This window comes from Zonotrichia albicollis, chromosome 2, assembly GCF_047830755.1.
Source record: "Zonotrichia albicollis isolate bZonAlb1 chromosome 2, bZonAlb1.hap1, whole genome shotgun sequence".
In the NCBI taxonomy this organism is placed as follows: Eukaryota; Metazoa; Chordata; class Aves; order Passeriformes; family Passerellidae; genus Zonotrichia; species Zonotrichia albicollis.
This window is the reverse complement of record NC_133820.1, coordinates 25,822,613-25,835,387: the sequence shown is the minus strand read 5'-3', so window position 1 is coordinate 25,835,387 and position 12,775 is coordinate 25,822,613. Positions and strand designations below refer to the sequence as shown.

The 12,775-nt window shown below is 39.5% G+C and overlaps 1 protein-coding gene across 47 annotated transcripts in view; it reads right to left on the bottom strand.

Annotated features, from left to right (window-relative positions):
- Positions 1-12,775, bottom strand: part of LOC102072464 (uncharacterized) — a 430,853-nt gene that overhangs the window by 318,718 nt on the left and 99,360 nt on the right. For 4 of the 47 annotated variants that reach the window (XR_012578887.1, XR_003379659.2, XR_012578896.1 and 1 more), the window contains exon 3: positions 11,012-11,110. The exons of the other annotated variants lie outside the window; for them this stretch is intronic. The gene's annotated coding sequence lies outside the window, so the exon portion shown is untranslated. The remainder of the gene's footprint in view (positions 1-11,011; positions 11,111-12,775) is intronic. 47 annotated transcript variants of the gene reach the window in all.

Genomic DNA, 12,775 nt, shown 5'->3' with positions numbered 1-12,775 from the left:
GGATTTCTGCCCCTAAGGCCTTGTCAGTGATCATCCCTATGGGTAACAAACGTGGAAGAGGTTCACAATCAACATAGAGATGGCAACAGCTCAGACTATCTCACTCACCAAAACAATCCTGCACCACATCCGCCAGCCTGCTTAGTTTTCTGTTGTCAGATTCTTGTAGGTTATGAGCAAACACCTCCAACAAAAGTGATGGGGATAGCCCAAAAGCATATCAAACCTGCTAAAACTAAATACTGTTGGAAGATGTGAGACTGGGTACTTTGACTCCTAGTGGCTTATGAAAAAGCAATCCTTAAATATTATTTTATTTGAAAGGCACCAGTTAATTCTGTATAATGTAGACTATTAGCAATTGATACACTCGCTTTGTTCAGGGAAATTTGAAGAATAAAACAGATTTCTGTTTCCATCAAAACACTTCAAGCTGGATTTAATAGTGCTGAAATGCTAATTGTGAATTGTATTTCACATCATACACTGCAGACTAATTTACAAAGAGGAAAACATTATGGTAAATACCACAATGCATTCACTATGAGTCATCTAAGCATATGATGAACTGGAATAATACCAGCAGCACAACACAAAGCAGCTGAATTAAAGCTAGAGGGAGTACAATACCTTTTGAACAGGCCTAGCATATACTAAGCATATATACAGCTGCACACACACCATTAGGTTTCTGGCAAAGAAAACAACATTTTTTGAACATATTTTATCTCTCCCTCTTCTTTCCCCAGTGCAACACTTCCAAATACATTTGCATTAAGTCACTAAGAAGCAAAATAAGTAGTCTTGCTTCTACGAAGAACAGGCAGCTTCAGCATCTGTTCCCCATGCTCCACTGTGATGCTGACCATGCTTATATTACACAGATGCTTGCTTTTAGCATCCTAATGAGAACTTTCAAGAATTCAATTACTATTAAATTAGCTTTACTGAATGTTATCAGAATGCTTCTAAGGGTTTTGTATTATCCCATCAGCACAGGAAGGAAGGAATACCACATTGTCAATCCAATTATTTTTTGTGTACTTTTTACAAGAAGGGAAAAGGGTCAAGCGTATGATTTCTCAGGGGAAAAGGAAGAAGGGAGATGGCATCTCTGGGAATTCAGTACGATTCCTTGAAACTTAAAGAAAGCCACTTTTGTCAAAGCCTCTCAATCCTCTCAGTAACCAGCAGCTTTTAGTAGTCACTGTAGCATTTCCAGAGACAGTGGCTCCCTCTGAAACAGCTATCAAGCAGTCAGGATCCTCATTATCTACAACACAGTGCTGGAATTCAAAACACATTAGTTTATTCTCTGCCTCATAAGATTTCTCTGAGGTGAAAGAAGCCCTGAAAAAGCTCAAATGGCTTCCTCCAGCTGGGCTCTGAAGCCCTCTTAACTGCCCTATGACTATGAGTGTATGATTCTGAGATACCTGGGTGTGCAGGTGGGATTGCTCCCAGGGATAGCTCTGCTTTCAGAAGAAAGGTCAGAACACTGGTCCCTAGCCTTTCCATCCAATAACTATTTATGTTTTCCCCAGTACCTTGAAGCATTGTCCAAAGCAATATTACAGAGGGTAGTGTATTTCAGTTATAGTTCCCTGGTAACATTATGTGAATGTTAGATATTTGTAAATAGGCATTACGTGGACACATTACATTTCTCTCAGCTTTCCTACTTCACATCCCTGGATACTTATATTTTTCTCTAAAATATGCACTAGAAAGCTCTTTGGTACTTTGCTTCTTTGATTTCCATTCTGGTAGTTGTGTTTCCACAAGTTTTTTTGAGGATCAAGCATTAACGGGCCTCCATTGGTTCAAAATTGTATTCTGTTTCTGAGATGTGTAACAACCCTGTTAAGAACTGAGCCAGAAACTAGCGTAGGGGTTTGATATATAAATCCTCAGATGTCCCACTGTGCCAATCATTCATCGATAGCTCACTCAACTGCCCTACTATTAGAAACAGAGGATGCCAGCAGGGATTAAAGCACAAGGAACTCTGAGTGCATATTAACTGAATTAAATTGTCAATGTATTAAACTTCCATAAATTCACAGGTTGATTTTAGCTTGTGTAGAAACTAAACTTCTACTAGGTGATACAAAAATACCCACATACAAATACATACTTAAAAAAAGAGGGAATCAATACTCTCAATTCATTGCAAATTTAAAAGAATCAAACACAATTAAAACCTGCTTAGCTTAGCAGTAATGCAGAAGAATATAATTATTTCTCTCAGAGCTTAGATTGCCTTCTCTGTTAAAACCTTTTCTTCTGGAGAACTTTAGCTGTTCAGGGAGCATAAAGAGCAGTAAATAAATATGTGGCAATAGTAATTTAGTTATTCATATGACTGGAAAAATGGTTGTATTTATCCCTTCAGCATACACAGTGCCATAAGATTGCCTTTTCTAATTTATTGAACTAAGCCAGGAAACAATTACCATCCAAAAATGCGAAATCCCCAGGCACACATACACCCAGCTAACTCGTGTTGGGACTGCAATCTGGAACATCCCTGTGCCATGCAGCCACAGGGGACCTCAGTGACACTGCAAGGTGGCAAAGCACAGCACTGTGCTCATGAAACAGAAGCACAGCATGTTCTGTGCACAGGCAGCACCCAGGGTGTGCAGCATTCTCCCAGCATCAGTCCCTCCTGAGCCAGGCAGGCGAGCAGCCCTGGGGGAGGGCAGCAGATGTGCTCCATCTCCCATCCCTCAGAGCCAAGGCAGGATGCATCCTGATCATTTGCACTGCAAGGGAGATTTTCCAGGAGCCATCAGCTGTCACAGCACCAGGAGCTGAGGGAGGGCAACACGCAGCAAAGGGTGTCAGGCCCAGGCAGCTCCCAGAGGAGGGCAGGGTTTTCCATTCAATGCATCAGCAGCCTTTGTAATGCCAGAGGAGTGACCCACTTCAGCTGAACCACAGCACAGGAGTCTCCCCACTGCCAGTAAATTGGAGAATTAGATAAGACACTATGTTTTTAAAGCTGTGCAAAACCAGGATAGTTTCCCCGGTATTTTCCTTCATGCTTCTTGTACATTCATTTTTATATGAGGTTTTAGACTAAACTTGGAAGGCTTTTTCAAAGTCAGACCTATGGCTTTTTCCTGTGTTTATTTTTACCCGGCTGAGCTTCTACTGAATTCAATTTCAACCCAGTAAACTTGATTAAGAAAAGCTTTGGGGGGACCTTGGTACGTCTCAGAGCAGGGGCTTCCAGCTTTCCCTCCTCCTCTGCTACTCCAGGATAACTGGCAGCAGCATCACAAGCTACTTTACCTCTTGTCACCTCACAGCAATAATCAATACAAACTAAAAAAGCAAACAGTGCAGCTATTATTTGAGAAAGAAACTGCAAAGACACCCATGGTCTATGGTCTGTGGAGATGACTCATTCCACAGCGCAATCTAATTCCAAAACAATTACAGCAAAATCAAAATCCTCACACAAAGGAGAGACAAAACACAAAGTCTGGAGCTCTGCTGAGCACATGACTCTATAAAGCTGACATGACTGCAGAGATTGTACTGCCTTCCAACCATAAAGCACAACAGTCCATTTTCTTTAAACTCTTCCATGGAGAATTAACTGGTAAAGAAAACAGACTGCAGGGCAGTATGGTTCAAATGTGGGTGCTTGTGCATCAAATTTGCTACTGCAGTTTAATTCAAAAAGAGAATTAGCATTCTTTTTCTCCACTGTAATTTAAAATAAATTACCCACTGACCAAAACCAATAGATTATCATATTAATTGGTAACTTTTATGTTCATTATATTGTAAAAGAAAACCACAATTTCTCTAAATATGTTCATTACTCAGATAATTATCCAAAACAATTATGCAATACAATTACCCAGACAATTACTTAGGAGGGAAATTATCTCCAGATGCATCACAAGCTATTCTACGAAGTGCTTAGTATTTATCGTTATAGTTGTATTGGCTATGATTGATCAAATGAGTCATATATTGTTCCATCAATTCTCTTTTGTGAGCAAATACTTCTAGAGCAAATATCCACTAATTCTAACTTCAGGTGGTGTAAATATTCATGTGAACATGTGAGCTCCCACTTCACATTCATACTCTGGGGCAGAAAAAGTCTGAACTAACTGAAATCTAATCCAGGCAAAATGCCACTTGACTATGTATTGCACTGTCTGTACTTGCCCTTAAAGCAATATTTTCTACCTGTTAAAAGCAAATTAGGCCAAGTTCTGTGAAACAACCAGATAAACAGTCAGATTCCTTCTCTTGATCTGAAACTAGTCACTAATTTGGTAGCAAGTTTATTTTAAAAATCACAGTTTTACTTGTCAATGGAAATTGAAAATTAAGTGATGGTAGCTATTGTGATCTCATACAGTATTGCAAATTCTCATAATGCAAAAACACTTAAGTTTTTATTTTAGATCTGAATTTATGGGCTTCTTGTTTTGAATTTAAGATAGATTATCTTTTAATTATTACCTTTTCTTCAGGTTTGGAATGAACCTAAGAATTCAAAGCACAGCCACAGCCAAAGCAGGCAAAATTAGCATGTGTTTGTGAGCAAAAAGAATGGAAATTACAAATCAGGCTTCAGCATTTATTAACTGAGTAAAAAATTTAAGAGATTAGCTGTTTTATAATTAAAGCTATGAAAGCCGTAAGAAAGTGTAGGGCTGAATCAACAATTCTTGTGCAAGTTCACCACAAACTCATTAGTATTTCTGCATCATTGCATTTCTAACATTTTTTGAAAGTTTCAAGGGTCATAATGCCAAGGCTCAGTGAGGTCCAGTATTGTCCTTGAATCACCTTAAGCAGCAAGGTTTAAAAAGCCCACAAAGTACACCTCATTTTACTGTTTTAAAACATTGCACATTAAGATATTCCAGTTCAATCATAACAAAGACTTGCCACAGCTTACCCTGACAGCACATTCTTCAAAATATTCTTAGGCCCTTTTTTCAGATGTTTTTGTCCTAGTTGGACAGATTTGACAGTACAGATAGGCAACTAAGCCCTAGGGCTAGGCATGAGTTTCACTTCGTAACAATATTTTATCTACAAAGAGCAGCATAGGAAAAGACAAGTTGGTCTGTGCTCTGCTGCTTCTATTGACTTTAAAACGCAAACTCATACTTCCTCCTCTGCTTTCATAGAAGAATTTAATTGGTGCCAAAGTGAAAGATCCCAGCATGACCTGTCTCCACTCTAAGCCACTCCAGCTGTGATTGTGAGCAAATTTGTACATTCAGACACTGCTGCAAGAGAGACCTTCCTAATAAGCTGAGGTTTTGCACTGATGGAGGGAAAAAAAGAAGTGCTTGGTTGGAAATGGAGAGCTGAGACTTGGCTTACGCCACCCTTAGAGTTAAAGCTTTAAAGGCCTCAATAAGGACCAAATGAAAACAGAATAAGGACTTGACTATTTTCTCCACACAGAAGAGTTAGTACAGGTAAAGTGCTAGCAACTTGTGTAGGATAAGAGCTAACCTATATTGTATTAACCTATATTGTGTAGGCATTAGGATTGCAGCTCCTCACACATTTTTCCACTTTTCTGACCAGAGTCTCCCTGGGGAGACTCCTTTGCAGTCTCTAGGTTTTCACTGCACTGTGAGCAAGTCTGAGTTAGCTTTAAACTACCTGCTGCTGCTTGTAATGAAAAGTCAGTCACTCAGCCTCAGCACAACATGTTCATTACCCACCAGTGCAAGGTGGGCATGCTTTATCACAATCTTAGAATGGTTTGGGCTAAAAGGCACCTTAAACATCACCTAGTTCCTATCTCCCTGCCATAGACAGGGAAACCTTCCACTAGACCAGGCTTCTCAGAACCCCATCCAACCTAACCTTGAACACTGCCAGGGATTGGGCACTTCTATGGGCAATGCATTCCTGTGCCTCAGCCCCACTCACAGTGAAGAGTTTCTTCCTAATACCTAATCTAAACCCTCTTTCAGTTTAGAACCATTGCCCCTTGTCCCTGGAGCCTTCTCTTCTCTAGATGGATCAGCCCCAACCCTCTCAGTCATTATGAACTGCACAGCTGCTGCAAGGGCATCCCTTGCTTTCACACAGTGTCCCCTTTCCTCGGGGTGTTGTGAGGGGGCTGGTCTGATGCAAATATAACATACACACCCATCACTGACCTGGCAATATCCACAGCCAACACGTGTGGCAACCTGTCCCTCTTTCTGATTTTGACTTTAAAAAGCTTAATCCTTGCATCTTAAAAGAATAATTCAACCACAAAGAAATTTAAGCAGTAGTTTGTCTGAGTACGTTGAGATAGATACTAGAAAAAGAGGTTTTTGACTGTTGCTCCAGTGCTGTCAATGGAGAACCATAGCATGCAGGTAAAGAGGAACAGAGTGAAGAAATTATTGGAAAGATAATGCCAGTTGTTTGAAACAGTGCTTCAAATGGGGCTAAATGTGAACACAGGCTAAATGTCTCAGTGTCCCAATAGTCTTCTAAGGAAAACTGAAGCCTGCTGAAAATAGTCTTGTTTTAGAAGAATTTTCCCAACCTCAGGTACTTTTCTATTTATCTTTAACATATCATGGACATATAAAAAATATATCACACACAAATCTAGACTGAATAATTATTTCATCCAGTTAATGACCAAGAGAAATACACAAGCAATAGAAACACCTTCAAAATTCTGTGTCTTTATAGCTAAAACATAAAACCACTTGTTTTCCCATAACTTTTGCCTGAAACAATTGAGGATCACCTCCACATACTTAGAGGAGTGCTTTCTGCAACCAGTAAAACTGGAAAGGACATCCAAAGCCAGAGTGAAAGGCAGAGCTGGCACATGGGTATCACTCTTTTCTTGCTTTTCTGTGCAACTGAATTGGTTGATATCCTGAGTTTGTCACATTTGTCACACATAAGCATGACAACTCACAGAGCTCCTCTTCCAGTTTTGACACTGGAAGGATGGATAAACCAAAAATTTTATTCTTTGTTAGAGATCCTTGCCCCAGGTAGTTTGTCTGAAAGAAGGTTCAGCTTGGCACACTGGGAAGTAGTTCATTGCTAAGACAGAAAAAAGATCTGTTTGAGCTGCTGTGCCATAAGAGAAGATAAGGGAAAATAACCTGCAGGATGGGTTCAGGACAACAGCACTCAAATACAAATAATGGACAGAAGATTTAATGACCTTTGGGGTACCATTATGGCTGAAATTTGTGATCCAATGAATCATTTATTTGCCACTGACTGTAAGGGGACTATGATTGAATTGTTTTTGTGTTCTCCCAAAGTGTGGAGGACTCAATTTTTGAAACTTTAGGCACAAATCAGGAAAGAATGAGAGAAAGAAACCTAGCCATAAAGCAGAAACTGTAAACAGTAATTACAAAATGAGTATTTTCTTTAACAGGATTTTTGAACAGAGAAATAGCCATGTAGATTAAAGTCAACCAGACTATTTTTCTGCAAGTCTAAAATGTTCTGCAGAGAAGCATTTATTTAAATGACATTTTAAGGAGGATCCATGACAATTTCAGAAGGAAAACAAGGAAGAGAAAAAGGAATCAAAACACTTCCTTTCTCAGTTTGAAAACTGACATTTTTATTCAAACATTTTCACCTAACAGCATTATAACACTGTGACTTTGTGCCAGTTTGGAACAAAAATAGATGTATAACCTTCAAAAAAATCATCATAAAATCAATCTCTTTCCTTTGACCTGCTGTCTAATTGTCTGGAATTATATCATATAGCTTAAGAAGCTGCCAAGAAACATCCAAATTCAAAGATGTTATGAAAGTAAGCAGAAAATAAGCTATTTTTTAATGTAACCTCACTGATTTCGTAAAAACCTTGGCTTGATAGCCTCTTTAAATTCCTTTTTTTTCTCTATATGTGAAGATATAAATACCCTCTTGCTACTAGATGTTTTTGTATCACTAGTGATCTCTGATCAAGCTGCCTCACTTTTTATTAGCAAAAGTAAATGTTATAATGTTATTTGCCATACCACCAAAATCTTGAAATATTTTCAGTTCTTATCTATAATTTTGTAGGTGAGAAATGTAGGTGCTGTTGAATGGGATTTAACTGGAAGCTCACTTTTCCTTTTAAAAATATGCATTAATGTTAGGATGGGCACAGATGAGGCAAATCCCCTTCTTCCTGGCAGGCTGAATGTGTGATGTTGGCAGGTAGGAAATCAATGCTTCTTTGGCCTGGAAACCAATAACACAAAACTAAAGATGGGGCAGAGGGTTTTTTCAGTGTCTCTACACAACCAAACCTCATCTTAGGGACTCCTGGAGTCCATTTCCAGAGCCAGGTCTTTACTCTGCACTGCTGCGCTACCCCTGGCCTGGATGTGCAGAAATCCAGTGGAGGCAACATCTGGCACACCTTGGAGAGGCGAGGTGGAAACCAGCTAATTAGAAGCCTGTCACTAGAGGGCAATGCAGCACTTTAGCTGTCCCATCCCTGCCACCCGGTGTGTCCAGCCTGAGCTCTCCAGGAGCTCCGGGCAGCTCCTGATCCCGCCCGCAGCCCGGGTAGAGGCATCTTATTGTAATTCACTGCCTGCGGCTGTGAGCACCCACCCAGCCCCGGCTCTGCCCTGCGAGGAGACAGAACGGCCTCACTCAGCCTAGAGGAGGACACTGCTTAAACTGAATCCATTTCATCAGAAGAACAGCTTCACTTAGTCTAGAGGAGGACACTGCTTTAAAAGAATCCATTTCATTAGACAACCTCACTAGAGTCTAGAGGAGGACAATGCTTAAATAGAACCCATTTCATTAGAAGAACAGTCTCACTCTAGTCTAGAGGAGAACACTGCTTAAACAGAACCCATTTCATTAGAACAGTCTCACTCTAGTCTAGAGGAGAACACTGCCTAAACAGAATCCATTTCATTAGAACAGCTTCACTTAGTCTAGAGGAGGACACTGCCTAAACAGAATCCATTTCATTAGGTGGAGCCTTGTGGGACTTTGCAAAACCTGCAATGCTTGGTGTGTAATTGGTGGGCCTTTAGTCAGATCAGGGGATATCTGCAGGTAACAGGACCTCCTGGCAAGGTGATATTGTAGAAGACAACAGCAGAAGAGGGACAAGAGCTTGAGGGAAAACTGAGTGTTCATATAAGCAAGCAAGAACCCCATTTAAGGCCAAGAATCACAGCAGTTGTTAGGCATCCAAAATAGCATCTATTCACAATCAGTTTTGTGCAGAGAGAGAGAGAGAGCAAACAACCAAGTTTAGAATGGGAGAGTCCAGAGGATATGTCAAATTTTGAACTCAGTGTTGAGATGCAATAAGTTTGGTGCCACTGTTACATTATAAGAGTTAGGTCTAAGATTCTCAGTATTTAAAGAAGATGCTTATTTTCACAGAAATGGAAAATTTTCTCTTTTTCATGCAGATTAAAATTCTCTACCCAGTTATAAATCAAAAATTAACAACTTTATCTAGGTCAGGCCATTGAAGCTACATTAAAGTTTTATCCTCATTCACTAAATTTTAATTTTAATGTGGCACATCTGACAAGTCTTGTGGGACTACTTAGAATCCATTGACATCCTTCTGTCACTGGTATCAAAGCCTCATCTTTGAGACTCTTGTTTCCAGATACCCAGCTGTCACTGGATTATTTTGTCTCTGCAATGGTGTCACAATTGATGGCTGTGCAGGCATTCACATGCATGCCCCACATATGTCAGCTAAAGCTCAGACACCACAGAAATAAACAGCTTTACCTCTAGAAACACAGATTTCTATGTAGCCACTTAAAGGTGAAGCTATAAATAATTTTTTATCCCTTCCAACTTTTTTTAAGTTATTGTAACTGGTTGCCTGCAAGGAAAAACTCTACAACAACTCTACAGTTCAATTTGCAAACAATATTTAATTACAGGACTGGCTATGAGAAGAAAAAAAATATTTTTCATATCACTGCCATCATTTTTATGACTATTTATGGTAGAAATGTTGATGCACTATTTGACAAAACTGTCAGTAGACCTGGAAGACATCTAATTCTAGAGTAGAAACAGTTCCACATTATTTATCTAGTCAGTCAGTTCAAAATTATGGCAGAAATTTAGTGTTTCAGCTATTGTGGCCTTTAGCACCCCAGCAATTACCAGGCTTAACTACAGGCCTCTTACAAAATAATAGTTTTGACGCATTCATGGAATGTCAAAGTATGTTCACAGATCCTTCCCTGGCCAAAACATCACTGCCAACATTTCAAAAATACAAATGGTGAAATGCACATCTATAAGGTAGGTGTAAATGGCTTCATAGCAACTTCTTGGAAATTAATTTGACCCAGGAAAGAATCCCCAAACTTTTCTTCTGTTCGTGTTCCCAAGCAGTTTCCAAGGTTTGTGCTCAGACCTCAGACCTGCTGTTAGCATGGCTGTGGATCAATAGAGGAAACACCCTGTCAATCAGGGCAGCTGGCTAATTCTGGGCTTGTGTGCAAGAGAGAGGGGAAAGATGTAGGACAGAAAGAGACATTCCTACCACATGCAAAATGACAGCACATGGCAAAATTACAAAGAGATTTTCTTTTCATTTGCAGTTGTGTTACTGTCTTTCTTACAGGGCCCCTCTGACACACTCAGGGAAACACCACCGTTCTTGTGTTTCCCAGGAGGGAAGGTGCTGCACTAGGTCTGAGCTCACCAAAGTATTACATCACCCTGCATTTCTCATCACAAACCTGAAACTTTTTCCTACTGGAGATCTTTAAAGTCTCATTCTTCCTTCTGGAATTCTACACATAGACCAAAGGCTTTCAGGCACCAGAGGCTTCTAACAGACACAGGGCTGGGATGAAGGAAAGGAAGGACAAAACACATCCAGTAATACATGTTGTATCTAGTTAACATAAGCTGGCAGTGTTCTCACTGCATCTTTGACTTTGACTGCAGCACGCACTTCATTCTGTCCACATCAATATGCACCAATCTTTTAACCTGAATTTACAGACAATGTTAAAGCTTTTACCTGTCTCACAGTCACTTGAAGCTTCCTGCACCGTTTTCTCACTTTCCTCCTTCAGAATCATTGCCTCATATGGGGAAATTGTGTTTCACTTACTTTCTTCTGTAAGAATAAAAGTGTGAAGATAAAACTCCACAAGTGACAAGAAATGTTTCTGCCCATTAGGAATACTGGCCTGGTTCTCTAGCTAGTCTGGCCTGGTCTTCAGGTGGGAAGACTAAATAATGTACCTCACAGCAATAAGGCACTGGTAATTTTTCTTAAGAAAAAAATATTTTATTTACATGTGTTTGGTATTGATAATTGACCTTCTGGTTCAAAGCTGAAGTTCTACTCCTGAACCCAGCTACAACTAAGTCCCAAGTATTTGCTCTTCTTGACATATTAGGATTACATTTATTGAACTTCAGCTTTGTTTTTAATTGAAAGCTGATGCATAATCTTACCACTTATTAGCCTTATTTCCCTTTCCTGTTGCAGATCCTAAGTGTTCCAAGCACCATTCCTCCTTGAAACTAAAGCTCCTGCTTGTTTGCTTTTTCATTTCCTTAGCCAGCTTTCAGATTGCATTTTCCTGAACACCACAGCTATTTATTCAGGGAAAGGACTAAAGGACAGATTCCTTCTGACATTCTCAGCATGCTGCTGTGAAGACTTCTGGCTTCAAGGGCTCACAATAATGGAAGATGAAAGCTTTTAAACAGTTCACCTTCTTGAGTAAATTACTAACATACAAAGTTCAAAATAGGTGCAAAATTCATATTCCCCTCCTTGGGAACTGACATCAACAAAAGCAAACTAAATGTATCAGGACCACTGAATACACATTTTTCCATTTACATACAGCAGAGAAAAAAATTACTTTTTTCCAAAGGAGAAAAAGAAGTAAATAAAAAGACCTTTTTATAGAGCCTAATTTCAAGGATATTTCAGTATCCATTCTCCATTATTTGTGCTTGGATTTGTATCTTCCGGCACACAAATCAGCCAATTCTGCAACTTGGCTTAATTAAATTACTTTATACATAATTCAAGATGGAAGTAAATTCTTTTCTTTTTACTCACACCGTCCCTCTTTACACCTGCAGTCAGTCATAGGACTACATTTTGATAAAGTGTCTCAGTGACTGTTACATCTTCTGACAGTAGCAAACTTAGAAACATTTTTCAAGCATGGCCGTTCCTGTGGCTAGGGGCAGGGTGAATTCCAACTTCCATCAGTAAAATATATGTGGGCCACAAGTACACTGGTACCACAGAGTCCCTGAAGCCATGAAACATCCAAAGCACTCAGAACAGCTCAGGCACTTTGTCCCACTGACCCACATTCACCACCAGTCCCTGCCCATTCAAATATGCTGTTTACACTCCCCTAAGTCCCTGTATCAGTTCATGCTTGTCACTGATTAACATTCTCAAATACCAAAAATATTTCTGAATTCCAAACAGGAAAGGACATCAGGTATTACAGCTAGGAAGCATTTTGATTAATGTTGACCAATATATTAAAAAAATGAATAGGGTCATCACTTTCTTTTAGACATCAGATATGGCACTTTGCACCAAGGAAAATCCCCCACTGAATTTGTATTTGCCTAGTAGAGGAGAAGTAAAAAAGGAACTCAAATCATTTAAAACTTTGTTCATCTGTCATAACATTAACAATTTTCCAACTTTAACTTGGCCCTGAATACCACATAGGCCTAAAAGCAAAAATAAAATGAAAAAACTCCCCAAACACCTTCATCTTCACATTAAGATGGATTT